The following is a 13,003-nucleotide window of genomic DNA, read 5'->3' as shown; positions in this document are numbered from 1 at the left end:
ATATATTCCAGTCAACAATTATAGACTTTTCTAGGTATGTATTCAAACTGTTTAAAATATAAATAACAGTACAAAATTTAATACTAATTATTAAGTGAATATAATGCAATTGCGAATATTTTAGATGTGATAGGTGTACCATTAGGACCTTTTCTGAAAGTGTCTTTGTCTTCCATAAATATATATAGTAACTTTGCAGATCAAATGCTATTATTGAGATTTTTCTCTTAAAGAATAAAGGAAGGAGAGTGGCATTATAGATAGTATGTTGGAAAAATCCTGATCATTAACTAGTAATTGTCAAAACTGGGTAATGGAATTCTTTATACTATTCTCTCATCTTTCATGTATCTTTGACATGTAGAAGGTCACCTACTTGTAAGTGAGGGGTGTGGAATAAGAAGTTGGAGTTCGGTAACTTAGCCAAATGGCCAAAAGGAATTTGGTGTGAGAAAATCTAAGACAATCACCTTTATTCATTGATAGAAAGATGAAATTTGGTGGACTGTTATGGAGTTATGCATCCTTAGCTTATTATTAATGTTCATTACAACATAGCTCTTGTTACAGCTGAAATTCCATGCTGTTAGAAGAGGAGACCTGTAAATAATTGAAGTACGATTGCCTAATTGGCAGAGGAGAGACAGAAGGGCTGGTGATTACAGGTGAGGGGAAAGGTCAGAGAAAGCTTCGTCATGGAGAATATTTGAAATGTGTCTTGAAAGACGTTAGAAGTTATCAGTTACAAAAGTTTATGAAAAGAAAGGATTTAGAAGAGATGAATACAGCAACCTATTCAAGAGGAGTAGCATATGCAAAGACATGAAATTACAAAATAGCATGGTGCTCTCAGTAGAATCAGTGCGAGCGTTAGGCCAGAGTAGGCATCAGTAGGAGAAGAAATTAGATGGCAAACCATAGTCTTATTGCACAGGGCCTGCCATATCAAGGGAAGCAGACTAAGCTGGTTCTCATAGGAAACCAAGGAAAGGTTCTAAGCAAAAGACAAAGATAATTAGATTTTACTGTGAAGTAATCTCTGCTTGCGACAGAAAGCCAGCCTGGAGAACAAAAAGACCTCTTAGTCCATTGGAAAAATGAAAGAGACACAAGTTACACAGTGAAAGCTGAGCTTGAGATGGAAAGAGTGACTAACACACAATTTAATTCATTTACACTTTTCCTTGCACTGACCTTGACTTAGATAATCATTTCCTGTCTTTCCTTTGGTCTACCTCCGTCTCTCTCGAACTGCCTATGCGCTCTGTGAGGGGTAACAGGCACAGAAATCTGCCTAATCATTGAAGCCAGAACCCTGAACATCATCTCTTTTCTCTACTTATAAAACTTTCTCTGATATTCCCTTTGCCTTGCCGGTGTTGTCCTTTCTGCTGTCATACCACGATGCATGTTTTTAAGGATACACTGCGGTCACGTTGCTTTACACTTCAGATTGAAGACTATATTATTTATTACCAGGTCTAATTCAGTACTTGAGTCTTGGTGGTTTACTTCACTTAAATTTGTATCAGGTGAATTTTGGTGCCGGTAATTTAAGAGACCCTGAATAATGTTGGTACAATTCAGGCTATTTTCTATTGTAAATCAGAATATAAGACCAACAGATACTGTATCTTTGAAGATTATTAGACACTGTGGAAAACAGGTAAAGAGAGGGGGCCGAGTAAAGGTTGATCAGTAGGTAATAAGATAGAGTTAGATTGGAACATGAAGTTCTCCCAGGCGGCATAGCGGGGTTTGGGGGCTGCCCATAGGACTGCAATACTGTCCTGGGTGTTTCAAAAGCTAGAAGACAGGATTTTGAAAGTTATACTCTAGAAAATGAAAAATGTTTGAAGAAGTAAATATGCTTAATGTGATGGAAACATCATACATTATATACATGTATCAACTCATTGCATGGTATCCTAGCAAGACACATAAATTTTACATGCCTTAATATATGAGTTCTAAAAATTTTTAAGTTTTTAAAACATAGAGAGCATTAATTAAACATTTTATAAAAGTTTTCCTAAGTATTAGTGTCTCACCATAAAAGTGAGATGTAAAGGAGAAAAATTAAAAGAAATCAAATAATACAAAAGAACTTTGAATCAACTCAGGAATTTTCTAAAATGGAGATGAAATTGCCCAAGATAATCTCGTGTATTCTCCTACATAACAGAACCTATAAAAAATTAGCATTTTCACACTAACATAAGCTGTAACTTTAATTGAAAAAAGAAAGTTTTTCTTTTTGAGAAAGTGGGTTTTTAGGGCCAATATACTTTGAAATATTATTTAAATTAATAGTCAAGCTTTTAAACAAACACGTATACTGTATGTATGCCCATATGATTTTTTTGTGACAAAGAATAGTGTGAGAATTGGAGTAAAATAAAATAAATAAAAATGCAAAAACCACACACACACACACGCATGTGCGTGCGTGCACACACGCACGCACGCACATATACATATAAGTTTTTATATAACGGAAAGTGGTTTAACAGTCTCCATAAAGATAAAGTCGATTAAAATACATTTTAATCATTCTTTTAAAATAATAATTTTGAATCATCTCTCCCCATTTTATCAGTTCCATGTTTATTTTTTGTTTGTTTGTTTGTTTGTTTTTTTGAGACAGGGTCTCACTGTGTAGTTGAGACTGACCTGGAACTCACTATGTAGCCCAGGCTGGTCTCGAACTCACAGCGACCCTCCTGCCTCAGTCTCCCGAGTGCTGGGATTACAGGCATACACCACCACACCCAGCTTTATCAGTTCCACATTTAATCATGAATAATTAGAAGGCAAAAATATTTTCTGGTTTTAAAAGTATAGTAGATAGTTTCCTAAACTATATTAAACATTCTTTTTCTTTGCAATGTATTTCCTAGCACGCTCATATTCATTATTATCAAGAACTACTGCTTAAGTGAATTGTACTATTACAGTTGGTATATTATGAACATACATGTTTAGTGATTTTCACAGTGTCAGAGTAACTTTTCCAGTTTATCAAAGCTGACATAAAATACATTCCTATATGTACAGTTCTAGGTGTGTTAAATGTTGCATATTATTAATACTTAATTTAATTAGGTGATATTAATAAAACACATTCATAAAGGTTACAGGATTATCCCTTGGTGAGAATTCCTTCAAGCATAGACAGTATCTAATATATTTATAAAAATTTTAGCTATAAATACTATAACTCATCCAGAAGGAAGACAAATTAGAAAAATAACAGTACATTTTTATAAATAATGTTCTTGTATAAGCTTAAGATATACAATAATTATTATTACTTTTTAACTAGGAAGCAATACGTGCATTTTTTTCAGACCAATCCAATGAAGTCTGGTGTCTGCCAACATTTACTTTTCTTAACTACTAAGCAGTACAATAATATGCTTTTATAATGACTGCAGACGAGCTATGTGAATAGAAATGGACCTTGTTTTGGTTTGTGAAATTCCACAAAGAGCTAAACACATTCTCAATATGCTACATGATTCAAGTAGTAGGCTTGTAGCAAGCTATTATGTACAATAAACACTCATCCATTTCTAACCAAATTGGATACAAATCAGAATAAATTTGCAGATAGCGAGAGTCTAGTTAACTGCACTGTCTAGGATGCTTGCATCTTAATTTAAGAGAAAATCTTCAAATTGGGTTCGGTGCTGCCACAACTTAGGTTAGTTTATCTGTATTTTAACAGCAGAAATACATTTTTCATTTTGATATATTGCATTACCTGAAAAATAAATTGAGAATAACAAAAACATCTTTAAATTTTCATCAGAAGGATCATTTCTCCTACTGATTTTCAGAAGTGGCTCATCTTTTCCAGTTTCCCCTTAGTATGCTAAAAATGGTATAGTTTCCCACTGGCAAAAATAAATATCTGCATTTGGATCTTTTTGTGAAAAAGTACCACCATTATTTTATTTTTAATGTTTGAGTTAAGACAAAAACAAAACCAAGGCCCTGGTTTAAATTCTACCCCAGACATTCTCATAATTTTTAGTTCTGAAAATTTTCTTACATATTATTAATCTATTAACCCTTAATACCCCATGATCATCTTTGAGGAGCACAACTAGTATCCTACCATTTTAAATATGTAAATGCTTCTTGCCTTTGAAATATCTTAATTAGATCAATGATTTTGATGGAATCTTCTAAGACAAAAGCTCTTTGTATTCTTATGTAGTATATCAAAATTAAACTTTAGTCAAATAAAATTTAAAGATTTCAACAGAATATACCATATTAGGGTGCACAAACACGTCTCTTTTTCCCAATTATGCACCAGTATTTTCAGGTTAGTGTGGGAAAAGTCACATGCTTGGCTGAAAAATATAGTGAAAAGAAAAGTGAGAAAGTGCAGTTGAAGTTTCCATGTCCAGAATCTGTACTTTACAGCTGTGTTCTTTAGTGAATCACTCCTGCTTTGGTCAAATTTAGAAAAGTTTCCCAGAGATAGGGTGGATTCTGTTAGCATAGATCTAATTCAATAAATCACCGTCTGATTTGCATTTGCATAACATGATCTCAATATGGCATGTGGAGACATCAGACCTAATTAAAATATTATTTAATTGAAATCATTTTAGTAGTTATCATGTTTAAAATAACATTAATTCCACCCTCATGCCTATCTTCCCTCATCTGTAACAATTTGGATCTTATAAATGTAATTCATACAGTCATCCTGATCCACACACAACACAAAGAGACTGCTAAAGGAAAGCATAATACTTTATTGATGACACTAATGAAATTACAACACACATCATTCATTTTAATGGGTCTGTTTCAATGACACATCACGGTGACCAGGAAAGAGCGGTGCCAAAATCAGAAAGCTAATTAATAACTCCCAGCAGCATCAGTGAAGGAGATGAAGTATCTTTACTCAACTGACAAATCCTTTCCATTCAACTAAGGCAAAAGAAAATGGAAAAAAATGAATTTTGAGACAAAGGCGTCTAAGATCTTCATGAGTCATTTCCATGTGTGTGAATTTGCAAATTAGTGATGAGATGATGACTCCCTTTCAGATGTTCTCTCTTATATTCATAAATAGACACAGGACACCGCCCATTGTAAAACTGAGTTAACATTCATTATAGCACATGTTGAGAAACTCCTCAATGAAATCATACTAAATAAGTCATGTCTTGCAAACCAGACTGCTGACAGAGAGAAAAGGCCAGTTTAATTTCTTGCAATTGTTTTTAATTCTTTTAGGAATTATATGAACTGTATTCTATACTTAACAGGGAATCCCTAAATTTATATCGACAGACAAGATTATTTGACTTAGATACAATTGGGACTGAGGTATATAGCTCAGTGGTGGAGTATATGCTTAGCATATGCAATGTCCTGGGTTCAATGACCAGAACTCCCACCCCAGAGGTATACTCTTCCATTCCATGGCATTTTTGTCTTACAGAGTCGTAGCTAAGAAAGCCACTATAGCAAACTTCGAAAAAATAATACAGGTAATTTTGCTGAGTTGCATGCCAAGAAATGGACAAAAATATTCCCACCTGATTAAGTATAAAATACAGTAGAAAACTATAGAACCGTGTTCTACATGGTTCCTGTCAAGTCTTCTCAGCCCACCTAACCACACTGTTTTTCAAGAAAAATTTTCTGAGTAAGAAGATATCTTTTAGGATTTTCCCAGAAGACTTCCCTCGAATCCCAGAGTGCTTGGCTATTTACCACCAGTAAAAATTATATTCTGCTTAGTTAAAAGGAAGGACAGAAATCAGAGAAGGCTTATCACAATTTCTTAGACCCTTCCAGGACTTAAAGAAAATGTTAATACTGTTGATCAGTATTTTCACACTGATGTGGTTGGTTTGTTTTTATTTCCATTTCACTGCCTTCATTTATCCATCTTACTCCTAACTGTATGACTTGAATCTCAATAAATAACTCTACTAAAAAGTATTCTTATTTTGTATTCTTTATCTCTAAGTACTTCACCTTCCTCTTAGTAGGCAACAGTGTGACACTCCAAAGACAATTTCACATGAACACCCTGCAGCCCCTTGACAATGAATAAGGATGCATTTCCTTTCACTGTATGCCTTAAATATTTGCGTTTCCCCTTTCCCCAATATTCTCTTAGTTACCTTCATTACCTTTGGTAAACAGTAACACTCAGGCCTCCCTTAAAATCAAACAAAATGGGTAATTCAGCTTTTATTTTCATTTATATTTGATTTGAATAAAAAGGATGTGAATGATTTATTTTTGGAAAGTTCTGTCCTAAAGGCAAAAGCTCGTAACTTAGGTATATCAATTGAAGTGAGTAATTGAGCCAATATTGACCTTTGGAGCTTATTTTATTCAATACCCTTACCAAACACTTAAAAAAACTAAGGTACCACATATAGTAGGTGCTTGGGGTTACAAAAGATAAGTTTTATCTGTGTTGGAAGCCGAGTAATAAATAAGCTTAAATTATTATTTTATGAAATTATGTAATTTTATATTTAAGTTTTTTGTTTATTCTGTTTATATTAAAATGTTAAAAATATTGCTTCACTATGCTTTATACCATATAATCTTTATATATTTTACGTAATGGTCTTTCACATTATGAAATTTAGTCTTTGTATGCTGCACTATATAGTCTGTGATCATGTGCTACAGTCTATAAATATTCTAAATGGTGGCCTGGGGGTCTAGCTCAGTGGCACAGTGCCTGCCTTGCAAGTACAAGGTCCTGAGTTCAATCCCTAGTAACAACAACAACAAAAAAAAAAAAAAAAAAGAGAGAGAGAAAAAAAAATTCTAAATGGAACTCACTGTATGTCTCATGGTTTGGGAGAAAACTATAAGGATATTTCCTGATGGAAGTTACAGTCATTGTATTTAATAACTACAGATATGATTGTATTTTAACCTAAGTGATTTAGCTAATTCATTTATTTAACATTCGCTTTGTTTTTCCTCATTGAGTTTATTGGTACATTTTAGGTATACAGTACAGTTCCATTCATCATTGGGATCTTGTACCTTTACATGACAGGTCTTGGTCCTCATTTTTCCCCTTGTCCCTTGCCCTCCCTTCACCTCCTCCTCCCTTCCCTATTTACAAATAGTTTATTTCCATTTTCTAATTTTTTTCTTTTCCCTTATTTCCTTTCCCCTACCCTTTCCACTTCCCCTACATCTTTAGCCCTTTTCCTCTTAGTTCACATTATCAATTATACCATTAGGATCTTGTGCACTATTATAGCTTAACATTTGAAATTGATCACTTTAAAATAACAATACATGGCTTGCTTTGGATAATGAGCATAGTATTCAAGATTTAGTCTTGAAAATCAATCGAATACTGTGAGGCTTTTCAAATATCTCAGTAGTCTCTTAATCTAGTAAAATTGAGAGTTGAGATTACCTGGAATGGATGGATATTTGCGAGTCTGCTATTCTGAAGTTACTTTTGATAATATGATATTAGAACCTATGTCCTATATGGGGAGAGGCCCTTATCATAGAGCTTAGTGAGAAACAGAGGATAACTCTCCCTCCAGGGGACTACTGGGCTCAGGCGTTTTGCGCCTGAGTTAGGGTGAGGCATGTGGGCCATGCTCTGCCAAGTGGGTGACCTCTCTTAGGACTTTAATTCTTAAAGAACTGAAGCAAAGGTACAGGACGTGCTAAAGATTATTCCTAAATGAGGAGAGGTAGAGTTGCTGCCACCATGGACGGGTTTTCCCCACTGCAGAGGCAACAGGGGTGAGATCTCAAACATTAGTGTCCTAGCTGCTATTCCATGGCAGGATCTTGTCAATATCCGCTCAGATTCAGTTTCTTTTGCCTTGTTCTCAATGTTTCCAATCACTTCAGTAAACTATTACACAGTTTACTAAACCAATATAAACATAATATTACCCATAAAGTTATTTATTTTTAAGTTAAACATTATTTCTTTCTGACTGCAATAATCAGACATACACGTAATTTGTGTCAGGTTTGAGGAAAATGTTTAGCCCTTTGACACTTCTGGGCAATAGTGAAAATAAATGAAACTCCTCTCAGAGTTCCCTAAGCATAAAACTGACTTTTCTATTCACTCATAAATCAGACTTTTTTTTACCATTAATTTTAACACAATGATTTAAATACAGTTAATAGAAATTTGCTTATCTACCATTGGCATTTTGAAAAAAAATTATTAACCCTTTCATCAAATGCGATGATTTGAGTTTTTAAAGTTGTATAATTGTTTATGCATTCCTTTGATTACAGATTAAACTCATAGCATTTTTATTTCCTTATGTCAACAAAAACAGCTAAGACAGTAATTGTGAGTAAGTTTACACAGTTAAGAACAGTTCCACAGTTCATTTACAATTTTAATTTTCTGTCACATTTTCAAAGTGAATATTTAGTATGTTAATACCTGTAACAATTCCTTAAACTATGAAAGTCTTTATAGTTTCATGGGTAATTTTCCATTAAAAATTGTGCATCATAATACATAAGATCCTAATAAGGTTACTGACATTTAGAAATGGGAAGAAAGGAGCTAAAGGTGTAGGGAAGGTGGGACGGGTAGGGGAAGGGTAATAAGGGAAAAGAAAAAAATGCGAGATAATGAAAAGATGGAAATAAAGTGTTTGTAGATGGGGAGGGGAGGAGGGGGTGACGGGAGGGCAGGGGTAAGGTGAAAAAATGAGAATCAAGACCTGTCATGTAGAGGTACAAGATCCCAACAATGAATGTAACTGTATTGTATCCCTAAAATGTACCAATAAACTCAATTAAAGCTGGAAAAAAAAAATTGTGCATTGAGTATCTTCAACCTAGTCAGAAGCTTCAACAGGTCAATGCCTTCACTTTGCCCTCAAGCTAATATTAATAAAGCATGATATTATTTGGTTGATTTTGAAATACAAATCTTAAATGATATATTTATTATCCAGAACAAATCCTGTATTTTTATCTCAGAGCAATCGTTTTATATTTTAAGTTTTTGGGTTTTCCTATTTGCAAAACCTGGATTAATTGAATGTTAGTTAAATTTCCCATTTACTACATGTTTTATACTCTATGGTCATTGTTTAAGAAATGTCCCAAGCTGTTTGTAATCAATGAAGTTATGTTTAATGAAAACAATTAAATTTATGTGTACTTTAATTAATTACTCTTTCAGTTAGTTCTTTTGGGAGATATGTGTCACTATTTGAAATACAAACTAGCTTTAGATGTTAGTGACTTTATTCAATGGGAGGAGTTATCTAGCAATCCATTTCTGCCTTCTTTCTTGAAGTGCAATAATTAATATGTACAAAAAATAATACAGGTAGGTGAACTCAGGTTAATCTCATAATTCCTTTGAGTTCCCCTGTTACTAGAACCTAATTAAACTACTACTCTCCTAAAAAAATTCTTCTTTGTCTTATGTGAGTTTCTTGAGGAAGATGATCATAGTTTATTTGTATTTTTTCACCAAATTCTAGCATAGTATTAAGTGCCAGTTAGATACTAGGTTTAAACAGTCTACGTGAAATGGTTTATAAACAATAAAATAATTTATAGACTCTCATATTTATAACTGTTAACTTGAAATCACATAATTAAAGGTATTCTGTTAAGTAAAAAAAATATATTACAGATATCTTTTAACTGGACCCTTTGGAACTGTGGCCCTAAATTGAGAGAAAGATAAGTAATGAATTCCCACCACTCAGTGTCTGAATACAAGTCATCTTGACACTTATTTCTATGTTTAACAAATGTTCCCACAGACATGATGATGCAATATTTGGAAAACAGTACCACTCAGTGAATTCTGAGCCATATAAAATACAAGTCATCTAGTAGTAGAATACGTTTACAGTCTAAGTTATAAAAATGCCAGTCTGTGACATGATTTTTTTGAATTTCACAAAATATATTAGATTGATAGTCATGTTGTTTAGATTACAAAATGTTGATATTTGTAACACTTAGAGAAGACAAACACAAGAAATCCTATATTTTTAAAGAAATAGAAGAAAAAATATTTACAACCATGGAGTCCCACTGTATCCAAGAAAATTTAGCACACATAAAAAACATTTCATCAAATCTTTCTACCCACCCCCACAGAGCTAACTAAATTTTGCTTTACCTTTTGTAATAGAATTTGAAAATTGTTTTTCATTTTTCAAATGGAGATGAGGTACAGTGATAACAATTGTTACTATTGAACAGCTGTGAATAAATAAAAACTTTGAGGATAAGCCAAACCAACTTTGCCCTCCTGTGGTTTTATTAGCCCAGAAAGCATCATCTCAGAGAAAACCTATTTCTGACAGTGGTTTGGAACCATTTCTCCTTTATTTCTGCTTCATAAAGAATGACTTCTTTCCTCTATATTTCTGGGTTTTTTTTAAACCAAATAACTTTAGATTTTCTTTTATAGGACAGTATTGTTTTGTCAGTCAGAAAAATGTCACAGAGACAAAAGGCTGCTTTACCAGCCTCTATGGGGAATGTGATTATTCTATGAATATGTACTAATAACATTTTTTTAAATTACAAAGGTGTACACAGGTTAGAATAATCAGATAGCCAATAGTAATGATATGCAGGTACAGAAATGCCAACCCACGTGAAGACATTATGCTGAACTTTAAACTTAGGGGATATGTATGATGAAGTTAATATGCAGTTGATAAGAGTGGGTTCTTTTCTGTAACTTGTAAAGGACCGTGGGAAATTAATAATAGAATTTCTTTCTGAGCTTGAATTGAACTACTGACTCTTAGAAGTAATAATAAGGGAAGAGATTCCTTGTAGTGTGGATGAACTATAGCATCAATTAGGTGTAGTCCAAGAGGAGCCAAAGTTTTTCTAGCTTGTCAGCAAGCCCAAGCAAAGTTCCTTGATTTCTACTCCACACAACCATAGCATGTGGCTGATGATTTTATCATAGCATTAACTGGGCAAAATTGAGACCTCCTGATGGATACTTGTCTCTCCTTAGGCACACCTCCTCTAGAATATAGTTTCTTGATAACTGTACATCTCACATTTCTAAGAAGTACACACTGAACATTTTTGATGAAGTAATTACGATAATAATAATTGTTAAATCCTTACTGAACATCCGATACATGCTTCAAAACATTCAAACAATTTTGCACATTTAAACTCATAAAATCCTCGAAACAATGTAACAGGAACTCTATTATTACTTCTTTTTGGGGAAGAACTGAAGAGCACAGACAGATTAATTTGCTGAACACCCACAGTGCTTGAGTACGAAAGCCAAGATTTAGAAAAGTACAGATTTGAAAGGGTTCTAATTTCACTATCTTATGTACTTTTATACTTATATTAAAACAATATTCCAACAAAGATTAAGCTTGAAACTCATGGCTGACAGATTGTTAGAAAAGGTTTCCAAAGAAACAAATAAACATTTTTCAAGCTGCCAGAGTACAGCACAACCCAAACCAAACTAACAGTAATTTACAGGTTTATCAATAAAAAAACTAATAAGTTTTCCTCCTTACTCGATGACAATAGCTTCCTTTCAAAAATTAAGTTTGATTGTCAGAGATACTTGCCTGAGGATGTTTTCTAACAAAAGGGGTAATTTATCAAAGATACTAAACACTTGTCCACCCACTCTGAACACTTAGAATCTGTGTCTCTTTTGATGTAACGATACAGGGTTGAATAGCTTTTTCTGAGCATAACAAAGACACTGAACCAAAAGCAAGTAAGAAAAAAAAAGAGAGAGAATATGACCTTCAAGGAGATGCTTCAAAATCTCTGGCTCTGTTTCTTTCTTACTCATTGTCTCTCTGTTAAATGCCTTCCTATTTTGTTGGAAGACAAAAGTAAATGAGAAACAGTACTAATCGGAATCTTATCACTGAGAGAGTCTTAGTCCATTTTCTGCTGCTGTAATGGAATATCGTAGAAAGGTTAATTTTTTTTTAAAAATTAAAATCTCTAAGTTTTAAGGGGCAGAAGCCTGAGATCAAAGGACTCTACCTACTTAAGACGTTTCTGATACATCCTTAGGACATCTTTAGAGAAGAAAGCTCAGAGCATGAGAAGGTCAGAGTTAGAGAAAACAGGGGAGAGCTTGCTTCTATGATGCTGCTGCTCAGGCAATCACTAGTTCCTTCACTTGACAAAGGAATTCATCCAACCCTAAGGGAATGACTTACCATCTAGGTACAAGCCACAACACCAGGTTCGCTTTGAAAAGGTAATTTTTTATCTTAAAAGGAAAGGGAGGGAAAAGGACATAGCTGAAAATGATTAAGGATGAACAAAAAGACTGAAGGCTGCTATGCTAACTTTATGAAAATATTTTGGATTCAATTTTAATCCACTGTTTAATGTCCCATTCAATCATTGCTGCTACTCTTCTAGTCCCCAGGGGCTACCATAATGTCAACATATGGTTTCTTCACAACTGACCTTTGTAGTGTCTTCGTACAATAACACACGGGTGATGGGTTTCTGATTCTTTCTGATGGAGTCCTCAGAGCAATTTCATCCATGATTATAGATTCCAATGAACTAACTCAGCTAACAGATACTAACAAAACTTCCACAGTGAGTTGAAAGAGAAAGTACTTCATTTTTTAAGTATCTAGTTCCAGATATAATATTCAGAACAGGATAGGCACAGAAATGTCTGCTAAATCGATGAACTCATGAATGAAGCAAATAACCAGTTTGTTGAAATGAAATGTTAAAGATACCAGACTTCAGACTCAGAAGTTAAGTGATTATAAGGTGAATTTTGAGTAGTATCTGAACTATTAATATTCATGTGAATAATTTCACCTGAAAATGTATTTGTATTTTTCAAGAATAAATATACACTCATTCTATCTCATTATATATGGATGAACAAATTTTCATTCAACTAAAATATTTTGTGATTTTTGAGTTTTATTTTTCTCAGTGCTTCATATATTGATATGGACTCTCATATGTAATAATT

General features: G+C 33.6%; 1 protein-coding gene across 4 annotated transcripts in view; it reads right to left on the bottom strand.

Moving 5' to 3' along the window:
• The window catches only part of Naaladl2 (N-acetylated alpha-linked acidic dipeptidase like 2), an 853,454-nt gene that overhangs the window by 3,869 nt on the left and 836,582 nt on the right, over window positions 1-13,003 (bottom strand). The gene's annotated exons all lie outside the window — the stretch shown is intronic.

This window comes from Fukomys damarensis, unplaced genomic scaffold (assembly GCF_012274545.1).
Source record: "Fukomys damarensis isolate Sample0158 unplaced genomic scaffold, DMR_v1.0_HiC HiC_scaffold_12, whole genome shotgun sequence".
Lineage (NCBI taxonomy): Eukaryota > Metazoa > Chordata > Mammalia > Rodentia > Bathyergidae > Fukomys > Fukomys damarensis.
The sequence above is the reverse complement of the archived record's forward strand: the minus strand, read 5'-3'. Positions and strand labels throughout refer to the sequence as shown.